Source organism: Sapajus apella, unplaced genomic scaffold (assembly GCF_009761245.1).
Source record: "Sapajus apella isolate SASKATOON/1434 unplaced genomic scaffold, GSC_monkey_1.0 scaffold141, whole genome shotgun sequence".
Taxonomy (NCBI): domain Eukaryota; kingdom Metazoa; phylum Chordata; class Mammalia; order Primates; family Cebidae; genus Sapajus; species Sapajus apella.
The window spans coordinates 2,019,816-2,034,719 of NW_022437081.1; the positions used below are offsets into that span (position 1 = coordinate 2,019,816).

Here is a 14,904-nt window from a genome sequence, read left to right on the forward strand (position 1 = left end):
AAAACTCACCACTTCATTCTTTCTCAAATCAAACTTTCAAAATCTTTTAAACACTTTTCCTGTGTGTCTTTTAAGGACAGCCTGCATCTCTAAATCACAAAAACAACAAAAGTCTTCAAAACAGAAACGATGATTCCTCTTTTGGATCCTCATATGGCTTAAGACATGGTTAGCCAAGATGATTTGAAGCTTTTGATCCTGAAGATTAGAGTTGCAGAAAACACTGAATCCCACAGAAGCTCCCAGAGAGGGTAAGTTAAAAATTTTAAATTTGATAGGACCAGGTGGCCTTTCAGAAACACCATTTCCCATCGCTCCTCTGCTTCTACTCATCCTCAAGCCCAGCTGAAATATCTCCCTTCTGCAATGCATTCATTGGTCTCTTCTGTTCTCCACACTTTACAACAGAAATAATCCCAACTAGTTAGTAGAAGAGCATGGATTGGAGACTTGCTACTCAAAATGTAATCTGCAGATAAGCAGCATAGTTATTACCTGGGAACTTATTAGAAATGGAGAATCGCTGACCCCACTCAGACCTGTTCTGCATTTTAACTTGATTCCAGGGGGACTTTTATGCACAATAAAGATTAAGGAGCAATCTAAGAGAGCTCTTACTCAAATTTAAAAGTACTTCCAAATCACCTGAGGCAATGCTTACGTTGCAATCCTGGATCCTGCCCTAGAGATTTTGATTCAAAAGTTCTAAGACAGGTATCTAGATTGCGAAAAAGCTGGATTTTAATGTTGACAGGAAACTTGGCTCAAACTTGAAGAGCACTTGCTAACAGAGGCAACCCCACAGATAGTGAGTTCCTTACTGGTCCCCAGAAGACTAATGAACAAGTATGAATCATAATTTGAGACTTAGCTATCCAAAGAGAGGCTTATAGACAAATTAAGTCCTAGGCCTTCCAATCTGGGACTCAAAGATGCCCTTTCCTTAGAGCTTGGGGTCCCCAGAGAATCCCACGTCACGTTCTCATCTCCTTTTGGCACTTTCCATCCATTTCAAACAGGATGGATGAGAAAACCTACCTATCCCAGGATCTCAGCGTCTCAGATCAGAGACTATTCCAATAAAGTTTTAATAACAAGTGCCCTTGGTAAGGGCCAAAAGGAGTCAAAGAACACAGTCACCTGTTACTGTGGGCCGAATCTCCCTGGACAACTTATGCCACCAGTGCTTGAAGACCTCTGCCATGCCTGACATTCTGAAGTCTGAGAGCATGTAAAAGGCTCAAGAGAAAATAGTAGTCACAATGTTATGAGGCACTCACAGGCTGTTCAAGGTGACAGCATTCAGAATTCCCATTCAGTGTTGACATGGAGTAAAGAACTTCATTAAGTATTCAACTAAAGTGGCCAGTTATCAGACTGACAAAAATGAAAATGAATACTAATACCCAGAGTTGATAAGGAATTTTTAAAAAGAAGACACAACTGGGGAGAGAATGAATCAGGACAGACTCTTTGGAAGCCATTTTGACAATATATATGCTGAAAGGAAGGTACTAAAGTGGGGTACTTGGAGTATCTTGGAGAAATTCTGAAATGACCTAAAATCTGATTGAAAAATGACCTAAAATCTGCTTGAGCAGTAGTTCATGTAGCTATGGAAAATGTTATTTCAGTCCATTTTTATGAATATAGAAAGATGTTCACAATGTATTTTTAAATGAAAAATTGGTGTGTATGGTAGGATCCTGTTTTTCAAAATATCCATATGGCTTGTTAGCATAGGGACAAATCTGGTGTGATAGATGTCGATAGTGTTTAGTCCTTACATGGCAGATTTAGAGAGGACTTTAAAAATTATTTTTGCTTGACTAACGCAGAAACAGAAAACCAAGTGCCACATGTTCTCACTTATAAGTGGGACCTAAATGATCAGAACAGATAGACACAGAGAGGGACAGCACTCCCTGTGGCCTATTGGAGGATAGGGTGGAGGGTGGAAGGAGGAAGAGGATCAGGAGAAATAACTAATGGGTACTATGATTAATACCTAGGTAATGAAATAATCTGTACAACAAACTCCCATGACACAAGTTTACCTATTAACAAACCTTCATATGTAATCCTGAACTTAAAATAATAGCTAAAAAAATTACTCTTGCTTTCTTATATTTTCAAATGTTTCTAAAACAAACGTGAAATTTTAGTAAAATGTTAAAATAGTAATTCTTTCAAAAACTAAAGGAATACCAGCCAGGGTAATGACCTGCAGGAGGAGCTCATCCCTTATTATTCTAATGTGGTCATCTTCAAAGCATAGACAGCCTTTAGAGTGAAATGCAAAGCAATTACAATTTGCTCTTGAAATGGGACTTATATTAAATGGTTAAGGAACAGAGAGGTTCTGTCACTGGTTTAAAAAACAAAAACAAACTGGAAGCTGTAACATTGTCTTTTTCCTGAAGAATGTCCCTTTAGTGATCCTTCTTGCTTATCTAGTTGATATGTGAAACCGGAAAGCTCAGAGTGAAATAATAGTCCTGTCACTTTTGTGGACACTTGTATTTAGATTTGATTCATATTTGGATGACATACTTGGAGTCACCCCAGTGACTCCCCCAACCATTAATCTACACACTAGTGTAGACCTCAGAGGTCCCAGACACAGCCTCAGAAATTACAGAGCAGGGTGGAAGAAAACATAAACAAATGGACATCTTTGGGAGTCAATAGAGAGGCTGAGAGGACTTTATGAAGTTGAGTCTCTGAAGCATATATGAAAAGCAATAATTCAGAAGTGGAGAGAGATGCTGTCTCCCAATAAGCCATGAAACACTCAGCCCCATGCACCTAGACAAGGGCAATGCAGAGAGGATGGCCAAAAAAGAGTTTTGTCACCAGTCATCCCCAGCATGACCCTTCTCTCACCTCCATTCTTACCAAGAGCTGTACTTTATTTATTTATTTATTTATTTATTTTTTGAGATGGAGTCTTGCTCTGTTGCCAGGCGCGGGAGTGCAGTGGTGCGATCTCGGCTCACTGCAGTCTCTGTCTCCTGGGTTCAAGCGATTCTCCTACCTCAATCTCCCAAGTAGCTGGGGCTACAGGCATGCGCCACCAAGCCCAGCTAATTTGTGTATTTTTTAGTAGAGACAGGGTCTCCCCATGTTGGCCAGGATTAATGTGTTGACCTCGTGATCCACCTGCCTCGGCCTCTCCAAGTGCTGAGATTACAGGCATGAGCCACTATGCCCCACCAAGAGCTGTGTTTTTTAAACTGCTGGTCATGATCCACGGGCGGGCCAAGTAATTACATGTTGCATTTAAAAAAAATGCAATATAAAGAAAAGAAATGGGCTGAGGTAGAGATAGGATAATACATGATAGAAAATGTAGGAGTGCCTCCCATATGGTAAAAGAATAAGAATGTTGTGCATGTGTGTGTACCAGTGGTGATGTTAAATGTATTGCTCTGGGGAGTGGTCACAAAGTTTGAAAGTTGAAAAACTGGAGGTTTTGTATCTAGATGCTGGCTGCCCAGTATACTGCAAGGAGCTGTCACTTGAAGCCCCTAACCCAGATCTGTTCCCTGTCCTCCACTTTAGATTCGTTGATCAGCCTCTTTCTTCACTCAGGTATCGCTTGACTAATCCTGACTTTTTAAAAACACAGACCCAATGCCATAGATGTTTTTTTCTGAGATGATCAAAAACCTACATAAAATACCTATTAAGTGCTCCCTATAATCAGGGAAGAATGCTTGGATTTAAGGTACATTTTTTCTCACTTATTTATATGTAAGGGATAGATGAATTTTATTACAAAAAATCATATTTGCTATTTCATACTTGTCTAAAATAGTCACTTTTTAAAAACATTTTGAATGCCGATTGTTACTAATAGTATGTTTGGCTTATAGAACAGAAATTGGTTTAAGTTGCTAGTAGTTTTTAAAAACTAAAGATATAATTGGATCAAGAAGTACAAGAAAAATTAAGCTCAACAAAATATCTCCTGGACTCAGTTTCTCAGCAATTGCCCTATAGTCTATAATTATGAATAAAATACCCTTTGAAAAGACCTCTTCAGAATGAGAGAGAAATGAGAACAATAGGGTAGGTATTACAAAAGATTGGTTCTTTTCAGATAATTGTTTTTAATAAAATGGTAAAAGTGTAGAAAACACCAGGCAACTATAATTAGGATAATAATCTATTGTTCTATAGGAATATGTATTCTGTTGTCTCTTCTATGCGAAAGCAACAAAGAAAATGAAGTAAAATATGGGTGAATACATTTGAAGGATAGTTATACATAGAACTGTAGAGGTCATTAATTAATCTTTCTTTTATGGCAGAACTAGAAATAACCAAGAGTGGATGCATTCTGTCTGCAGTCTCTGAGAGCACTTTACTTTTAGAGAGAAGCCCAAGGAGACTACAGAACTGCTTTCAGATATGATGACACATTTTCTGTTTGATTCTATTTATTTGTTTAGATAGAATGATATTCAGACACTAAGCATCTTTTCTACACCTTTAAATTCTATTTTTTGTCAATAGTTGAGTGTGTGTCTATGATTCATCTCTTTAGTTGGGAGAAATTCCAGGAATGGTGGATCTATGAAGCTGGGTCTCAATTTGATTATGGCTTTGACAGATATGTGTTTTAAAAACAGGGTACTTAATGGGATACAACACAACCCAGTGAAAGAATCTGATTTTCATCACAATTTTCCAGATTTGAAAAAGAGGGGAGTAAATCAAGCTACCTCCCCAGCTCCTGGCTAGGAAAGAAAGAAACACCTTTGCCCCCAGAGTTCCTATCCTCCGGCTGCTCTGGACCAGAGGACAGCCAGATCTTTCCGTAGTGCCTAAGGAAGAGCATGCCCTTGCCTGTCCCAGAGACACTGCCACTGTGTGATGGACCTACAGGGCGGACATGGAGGCTATGCCAAACAAGTTTCAAAAGAGGTCCTTGTCTGCTGGGCCACAACTCTTTTTTCTCTCCTGAAGCTACAGACCCTCAAACAGCAGTTTGCTTTCCTAGGTCCTGACAATCCTAATTTAAGTAAAAATTTAAGTACTGGCAGTATTGTCCAGTAGTTAATAGCACAGGCTCTGGAGCATGACTGCATAGGTTCAGGTCCTTATAGCTGTGGGATCTTGGTCAATCCTTTAACTTCTTTGAGCCTCAATTTATTCATCCGTAAAATGGGAGTGTACATAGTGAATATTTCAGAAAGCTGTGATGTGGATTAAATAATTAAAGGTAAGTAGAATTCTTAGCCCAAAACATAATGAGCATTTAAAAATAGTAACTATTTTTATAATTGTCATCAACTAGTGGGAATATTCATCTCCCTTCTTTTTCAGTCGAACAGGAGTGTTGGGACTGCATAAGGAAGAACTAAGTGATTGTTGCTTAAAAAGAAGTTACAGTGGTTGGTTTTCTCTATCAACAGAATCTTCTCTGCCCCTTACATTAGGTGACTCCTGCCACACAATGTGCACACAACACATACTCCTACATGTATATACTCACCTGGTGGTACATTTAAACTATTAGATTGGTACAAAAATAATTGCATTTTTTGCCATTTAAAAGTAATGGCAAAACCGCAATTACTTCTGCACTAATCTAATAATTCCAACTCAGTTTGCTATGAGGACCTTAAAGTGAGGGCAGGTATGTGTGTGTATACATATGAGTGTGTCTTTGTTTGCTAACATTAAATAAATAGATCTTTGGCTGAGCATGGTTGCTCAAGCCTGTAATACCTGCACTTGGGGAGGCTGAGGCAGGTGGATCATTTGAGTTCAGGAGTCTACACTAAAAATACAAAAACTAGCCATGTGCCTGTAATCCCAACTACTTGGGAGGCTGAGGTAGGAAGATTGCTTGACTCTGGGAAGTGGAGGTTGCAGTGAGCCGGGATCATGCCACTGCACTCCAGCCTGGACAACAGAGAGAAACTTTGTCTCAAAAAAAAAAAAAAAATGTATCTTTGCTTTGAGGAGAGTCCTTTGAGCTTCTCCATCTCTGAGTATGTTTGATTCCCTTCCACACCTTTCCTGCCAAATGGAAGCACTTCCATTTGAAGAAGAAGCATTTCACCTCTGCTTCAAACATTCCGGGAATGAACTCACTATGCCCTGAGGCAGCAAAATCTATCTTTAGCCAACTCTTAGCACTTTTAGATTTTGATCTAAAATCTGCTTTCTTCGAGCTACATTTAGATCTTAGATTGTCCTCCTCAGGAGCCCTAACAGCACAGAGTAAAATAACGCCATTTACATCATGAACATCAGTAAAAAAGGTCCTATTCCTTCCAAAGGGAGGGTTGGATTATTTCTGATACTGGTGTCTTGGATGGGCAAGGGTTTATCTTGAACCCGAATCCCTGCTGGCCAGGGCAGCTCCATTGGCTTTCTATCCACTCTAGGAGCAATTTTCCACTTTACTGTTTTCCTGACTGCTCCAAGCCCAGCTTGGGTACACAACATCCTCTGCCTCACTTGACCTGCCATGGGGTTTTCATTGTGGTCCCCTCAGAAATTCAAGTTGTTGTGACTCACCTTGGGGTATAAATACCGCCAGTTGAGAGCCTAGAAGCCTAGACTTTTCAAGAAGCAGCAGCATTACCTCTCATTTCCCTACCCTCACACACAGTTTGGCAGTGCCATATTCCCCAGACTGACCCACAAGCCACTTGGGCTGCAGCCTCTTTAAGTACAGTTGATTTGGTTTAAGCCTATTAGTGATCATTTGCCCATCACTGCTGGCAAATCCTAAAGCTGGTGGATTGCTGAGGAGGAGGGGAACACAAGTGTGTGCACATGTGTGTGTTTCAGTGGTGGACAGTATCAGTTGCACCTATGCATGGCAGCTCCACTTCTGTATTTTATGATCCCAATTTCCTTTTGAAATGTAATTTCTTTCTATCTCTGTATCAGTTATATCTATTTGTTCCACACCCTGCAAATTTATGAGGTCATTTTAGTTACATAAAATACAACATTATCATAAGTTTTCCTATTATTTAATTAACGCAATTACAGAGCAGAACATAGGCCATTGCACAGTATCAGCTCCTGCTACCCTAGAAAGACTTCATAACCAAGTATTAAAGGCATTTTTCCATCTTTTTACCTGCTGTGGAAAGGGAAGAAGCTTTCATGCAGCTCTCCAACTTTTAAACAGTAACTTTTTGGTTAAATAAAATAGTGTTTCTAAATAACCACTCAGCAATTTTGTTTTCTAAATTGAAGAAAGGAATGGAAAAGGGGACTAGAATGTATCGCATCTCAATGATGTGCTGGATGTTTTTACTTATATAAGTGGTAAAATGTTCAGGAAGAGTTTCTTTTGTCTACTAAAAAAATGAATATTTTTAGTTCCCAATGTTAAGAAAATGAAATAAATTAACAAACCTCAGTTGTGCTTAAAATCAATTTATACAATAATTTATCAGGGTTGGTTTTGGTGAACACTAGTATTTTTTAAAACTTTCTATTTTGAGTTCATTTTTGATTTCTAGAAGAATTGCAGAATGCAGAGAATTTCTGCATATTGTTCAATTCACCTTCTTCTGGTGTTAACATCTTACATAGCCAAGGTAAATTTGCCAAAACTAAGAAATGAACATTAGCAAAATGTTATTAACTCCAGACTTTATTTGGATTTCACCAGATTTTTCACTAATGTCCTTTTTTTCTTTTCCAGGCCCCGATCCAGGATCCTACATGGCATTGAGTCACCAAATATCCTTAACTGCCAATCTGTAACAATTTCTAGGTCTTTCATGACCTTGACACAGATAGACACTAATTTTTTTTTTTTTTTTTTGAGACGGAGTTTCACTCTTGTCACCCAGGATGGAGTGTGATGGCACGGTCTCAGCTCACTGGAACCTCCACCTCCCAGGTTCAAATGATTCTCCTGCTTTAGCCTACCGAATAGCTGGGATTACAGGCATCGCCACCACACCCAGATAATTTTTGTATTTGTGCTAGAGATGGGTTTCACCATGTTGGCTAGACTGGTCTTGAGCTCCTGACCTCAGGTGATCCACCTGCCTCAGCCTCCCAAAGTGCTGGGATTACAGACATGAGCCACCATGCCTGGCCTAATTTTTAAAAATCTACTGTAGGGGAAAAAAAGAATTCTGTGGCCAATTGTTTCTTTTTCATTTTCTAAACACATCAGGGAAGTAAAAATCAAAACCATATTGAGATATCACCTTGTTCTTGTTAAAATGGCTATTATCAAGAAGATAAAAGATAAACAAAACATGTTGGCAAGGATGTGGAGAAAAGGTAACCCCTGCACACTGTTGATGGGAATGTAAATCAGTACAACCATTAATGGAAAACAGCTTGGAGGTTCTTCAAAAAAATTAAAATTGAACTGTCCTACGATCTAGCAATCCCTTTTCTGTGTATATATCCAAAAGAAATAAAATCAGCACCTCATAGAGATACCTGCACTCCCATGTTTATTGCAGCATTATTCACAATATCCAAGACGTGTGAACAATCTCAGTGTCCACTGATGCATGAATGGATAAAGAAAATGTGATTTACATACACAATGGAATATTATTCAGCCTTACAAAAGAAGGAAATCTTGACATTTGTGGCAACATAGATGAATCTGGGGACATTAAGTGAAATAAGCCTGACATAGAAAGACAAATACCACATGATCTCACTCAGATGTGGAATATAAAAAAGTGGATCTCATAGAAGTGGAGTAGAGGCCGGGCACGGTGGCTCATGCCTGTAATCCCAGCACTTTGGGAGGCTGAGGCAGACGGATCACCTGAGGTCAGGAGTTCGAGACCAGCCTGACCAACATGGAGAACCCCGTCTCTACTAAATATTTTCAAAATTAGCCTATAATCCCAGCTACTCGGGAGGCTGAGGCAGGAAAATCGCTTGAACCTGGGAGGTGAAGGTTGCAGTGAGCCAGAATCGTGCCATTGTACTCTAGCCTAGACAAAAAGATCAAAACTCTGTCTCAAAAAAAAAAAAAAAATAGAGAGTAGAATTGGTGGTTACTAGGAGTTGGCATGGCTTGGGAGGAGGGAAGGTTAAGGAGATGTTGCTCAATGGGTGTGTAATCACAGATAGGAGTAGTAAGTTTGAGAGATCTATAGGACAGCATTGTGATTGTAGTTAATGACGATATATTGTATTCTTGAAAAAGGCTAAGGGAATGCATGTTAAATGCTGTCATCATAAAAATTATAACTATCTAAGGCAACGAATATATTAATTGATGGGATTGAACCATTCCACAATGTATATATACTTCAAAATATCATGTTGTACACAATACATACAATTTTATGTCAATTTCAAAAATAAAGAAATTTGAAAAAATAAAGTCTTCCTATAGACTAGAAGAATATGTTAATATGTTTTATAAACATTGAAGAGGCCTCTTCCACTCCTCCAAGCCCAAGCTCAGGATGAATCTCTCCACTCTTGGTTTCTATAATCATATCTACTTGCATCACCTACAGCACTCATCTCATATTGCTGCCTATTAGAGTTAGCTGCATGTGCAAGCCCTGCCTGAGGTGTGAGCTCCCTGAAAATAAGAAATGGACCTTGTTTGCCATTAATGGCTTACACTTCATCTTGTGCCTTGCACAAAATAGGGGCTCATTAAATGCTTGATGAATGACTAAACAAAACTCTCTAACACTTTATGAGTATTTATTTATTCATTTTGAGACAGTTTCTCACTCTGTTGCCCAGGCTGGAGTGCAGCAGCACGATCTCAGCTCACTGCAACCTCCACCTCCCAGGTTCAAGCAGTTCTCATGCCTTAGTCTCCTGAGTAGCTGAGACTACAGGCATGCACCAGCATGCCCAGCTAATTTTTGAATTTTTTGTAGAGACAGGTTTTCTCCATGTTAGCCAGGCTGGTCTTGAACTCCTGACCTCAAGTGATCTGCCTACCTCGGCCTCCCAAAGTACTGAGATTACAGGTGTGAGCCACTGCATCCGGCCAACACTTTGCACTAAGTCTCTCATTTGAGTCTCACAATAACCCTATGAAGAAGGAGTTATAATTATTTTCAGTTTACAGTTGAGGAAACCGAGACACAGATTGGTTAAGAGACTTACCTGGGTATCATGTAACTAATCAGGTATTGGGCAATATTTCCTGATTCCAGTCAGTAACTGTGTTCACTTTAACCTTTCCACATGACCTTCCTGAGTAAGTGAGCAAATGGACATCAAACATTACGTATCTACTGTGTACTAAGTGAGAACTAGGATATGGGTGATCCCAGAAATGAATAAGAATGGAGGAGCATTTATGTTAGAACAGATAGGAGTGGTGTCTTTTATAGATGAAAACAGCCTGACCAGTGAAAGGCAGTAAGAACATAAAAGGATAAGAAATGGTTTAGAGGCAGCGATGAGTTGGTGGCGACCAGAGGAAGAGAGCTACTGGTTGTCAAAGATCAGGCAAGCTGGGAAGAGCTGTGTCAAACTGGAAATCCGTTCAGAGACAGTGATGAAGCCAACGCTCTTTGATTGCCTAAAATTGGCTGTGCAGAAATGGATGGCAATGCAGACGCTTGCTGCTGGGGAGAGAATATACTTTAAATTTAATGAGGACAACTCTAGAAGCCCTGCTGATTCCTGATTGATAAGCACTAAGGCGCCTCACTTAACTTGCAGGCACAGCTGTCTGCACTGAGCTTTGGTTGGGTATTGGGCAGCAGTTCGACCCAGAAGGAAATAGTCTCTGCATTTTTGCCTGTTTGCACTTTCACCTCCTGGACAGCAAGTGGGAAAAGGAGCAATCCCACAGCCTTGCAACCCCCCGAAAGGTTATTTTGTCCAAGGCAAATGTTGCCTATTGAATTCTCACCAGCCTGATTAGAAAGGATTATTCTGAAGGTCTGTGAAGTATCCAGTAACCAATCTTCCTGAGTTATTTTTGAATAGCTATTGAATGGATAATTTCCATACCCATTATCAAAATGATATGCTGGAGGTGGAATTTAGCTGTATTGTATTTGATCAGTAATTGCAGAAATGTTTCCTTCAGATTTAATGCCTTATTGGCAGCAGGTCTCCCTACAGGCTCAAAAGACTTTGGGATACTTTTTGGTTGACACAAATGCTTTATTATTGCAATATTTTTGTTGCAGTAGGGGGAAAAACAGGATTTATTTGGGCATCTACAGATTAACTGAAAGTTTCTTTTTCCACCTCCTGAGAGCAGCATTTGGCAACACAGCGTTTTCCACTAGTAAAGCAAGTGAATAATATATCTCTTTATCACCCAAGCCTCAGTGCTCTGGAACAAGAGCAGACCCCGAGCCTCCCAGTGGCCAGCAAGTCCGGTGACACCAGCCATTCATTCAGGTCCCTGTTACCAGAAAAAAGTGGACAAGGAAATGAAAGTTGAGCGATTCGACTATGGAATGGTAACTCAATTTCTGAGGTTCACTTCATGCCTTTGCATTGAAAGATCTAGATCAGCCACTGCCAACAGAAATAAAATGAAAGCCACACAGGTAATTTTTATTTCTCCAGTAGTCTCATTAAAAAGGTAAAAAGAGCCAGGCGCAGAGGCTAACGCCTATAATCCCAGCACTTTGGGAGGCTGAGGTGGGTGGATCACCTGAGTTCAGGACTTCCAGACCAGCCTGGCCAACATGGTGAAACCTCGTCTCTACTAAAAATACAAAAATTAGCCAGGTGTGGTGGCATGCACCTATAGTCTCAGCTACTTGGGAGCTGAGGCAGGAGAATCACTTGAACCTGGGAGGCGGAGGTTGTAGTAAGCAGAGATTGTGCTATTGCACTCCAGCCTGGGCGACAAGAGTGAGACTCCATCTCAAAAAAAAGAAAAAAAGAGTAAAAAGAAACAGGTGAGATCAATTTGAAAATATGTTTTATTTAACAGAATATATCTAAAATATCATCATTTTAACATAAAGACAATATAAAATTATGAATAAGAAAGCATCAGGTGTAGTAGTGGGGGGAGGGACAAGCAATGGGCAGGGCTCTAGGACTCCCAAAATTATATGGTAGTCTTCCACTACCAGAGTGGGTAGGGAAGGGCCATCAAATGGGGGTGGGGCTGGGCGTGTCTAAGCTCAGACTCTCTTTGGGTGGGGTCTTACTATGGCTGCTGTGGGGGATGGGAGTGAGAGTCCCAGGTCACTGGAGTTGTGTACCTAGGAGGACTATGACTGTCTCTGCTGAATCATGCAGATTGTTATGGAAGTGGGGTAAAGCCAGATGTCACAGGCCTCACTCAGCTCCCACGCAAACCAAAGGGCTGGTCTCACTCCCACTGTGCTCCACCCCAACAGCCCTGAGTCTGTTTCTCAGCGGAGGGTGAGATGGGCTTGAAAACTTGCCAGAGGCTTTCTGTCTCCCAGCTGCAAAAGTGAAGTTTGCATGCTGGATTCACACCCTCCTTAGAGGTCTGGCCAGGAGGCTTCTTGACCCATTTAAATTGTTACAAAGTTCAGCTGGAGAATTCCTTCTCCCTGTGGAGTTTTACACCCTGCTCCTCTGGCCACTCTCCTGATGGATCCCCGTGGTGCCAGGCAGGAACGGGCTGCTTGGGGACCCAGCAAGCTCACAGGGCCTTTCTGCTGCTCCCTTTACCCCCAAATTTTGCTCAGCTTGGCTCTCTAACTTGACTCAGCTCCAGGTAAAGTCAGAAACTTCTCCCGCAAACGGACCTTCAGCTTCTTCAGTGGGGGCGAATGTTTGGGAGAGGAGGGTCTCACTTTCCCACTTCCACTGTTCGGGCTTTACCAGTATTTGGGGTGTCTTCCAGGTTATGCAGGAGCAGTTTGCTTCCTTTGGAGCATCTGTGGGTCCTCTCAGGATTGCTGGCTTGTTCTTGCAGTCGATCTGAAGCTAAAATTCATAATGCACACAACCTATCAAAACCTCTGGGATACAGCTAAGATAGTACTAAGAGGAAATTTCATAGCCCTAAATGCCTACCTCTAAAAGTCTGAAAGAGCACAAACAGACAATCTAAGGCCACACCTCAAGGACTTAGAGAAACAAGAACAAACCAAACCCAAACCCAGCAGAAGAAAGGAAATAACCAAGTTCAGAGCAGAACTAAATGAAACTGAAACAGACACACAAAAAATACAAAAGAGAAATGAAACAAAAAGCTGTTTTTTTGAAAGGATAAATAAAATTGATAGGCTATTAGCAAGATTAACCAAGAAAAGAAGAGAGAAAAATCCAAATAATCTCACTAAGAAACAAAACAGGAGCTATTACAACTGACACCACTGAAATACAAAAGATCATTCAATGCTACTATGAACACCTTTACAGACACAAGCTAGAATACCTAGGGGAGATGTATAAATTCCTGGAAAAATACAACCCTCCTAGGTTAAATCAGGAAGAATTAGATATCCTGAACAGACCAAAAACAAGCAGCAAGACTGAAATAGTAATTTTAAAATTACCAACAAAAAAAAAAGTCCAGGACCAGAGGGACTCAGAGCAGAATTCTATCAGACATTCAAAGAAGAATTGGTACCAATCCTTTTGACACTATTCCACAAGATAGAGAAAAAAAGAACCATCCTTAATTCATTCTATGAAGCCAGCTTCACCCTAATACCAAAACCAGGAAAGAACACAACCAAAAAAGGAAACTGTACAGACTGATATCCTTGGTGAGCATAGATGCTAAAATCCTTAACAAAATACAAGCTGATTGAATCCAACAACATATCAAAAAGGTATCCACCATGATCAAGTGAGTTTCACAACAGGATGCAGGGATGGTTTAACATAAGCAAGTCAATAATGTGATACATCACATAAACAGAATTTAAAACAAAAATCACATGATCATCTCAATAGATGTATAAAGAGCATTCAACAAAATACAGCATCCCATTATGAGTAAAGCTCTCAGCAAAATTGCCATACAAGGGACATTCCTCAATGTAATAAAAGCCATCTATGACAAACCCACAGCCAACATAATACTGAATGGGGAAATGTTGAAAGCATTCCCTTTGAGAACTGGAACAAGACAAAGATGTCCACTCTTACTACTCCTCTTCAACATAATACTGGAAATTCTAGCCGGAGCAGTAAGACAAGAGAAGGAAATAAAGGGCATCGAAATTGGTAAAGAGGAAGTTGAACTGTCACTGTTTGCTGATGATATGATCGCTTATATGATTGTTTACCTTGAAAAACCTGAGAACTCCTCCAGAAAGCTCCTAGGACTGATAAAACAATTCAGCAAAGTTTCCAAATATAAGATTAATGTACACAAATCAGCAGCTTTTCTATAAACCAACAGTGATCAAGCAGAGAATCAAATTGAGAACTCAGCCCCTTTTATAATAGCTGCAAAAATAAATAAAATACTTAGGAATATACCTAACCACGGAGTCAAAAGACCTCTACAAGGAAAATTACAAAACACTGCTGAAAGAAATCATAGATGACACAAACAAAAGAAAACACATCCCATGCTCATGGATGAGTACAATCAATATTGTGAAAATGACCACACTGCCAAAAGCAATTTATAAATTCAACACAATCCCCATCAAAGTACCACCATCATTCTTCACAGAGTGAGAAAACACAATTCTAATATTCATATGGAACCAAAAAACAGCACACATAGCCAAAGCAAGACTAAGCAAAGAGAACAAATCTGGAGGCATCACACTACCTGATTTCACACTATACTATTAAGACCATAGTCACTAAAACAGTGTAGTACTGGTATAAAAATAGACACATAGACCAGTGGAAGAGAATAAAGAACCCAGCAATAAACTGAAATACTTACAGGTAATTGATTTTCGATAAAGCAAACAAAAACATAAAATGAGGAAAGGATACCCTTTTCAACAAATGGTGCTGGTATAACTGGCTAGCTGCATGTAGGAG

At 40.0% G+C, this 14,904-nt stretch overlaps 1 long non-coding RNA gene across 1 annotated transcript; it reads left to right on the forward strand.

Moving 5' to 3' along the window:
* The first annotated feature begins 1,253 nt into the window (after nucleotides 1-1,253).
* Nucleotides 1,254-14,877, forward strand: LOC116540520. Its single transcript, XR_004264478.1, has 3 exons — nucleotides 1,254-1,264; nucleotides 9,004-9,013; nucleotides 14,732-14,877. It is a non-coding gene; the product is annotated as an uncharacterized LOC116540520 (long non-coding RNA).
* Nucleotides 14,878-14,904: the final 27 nt, after the last annotated feature.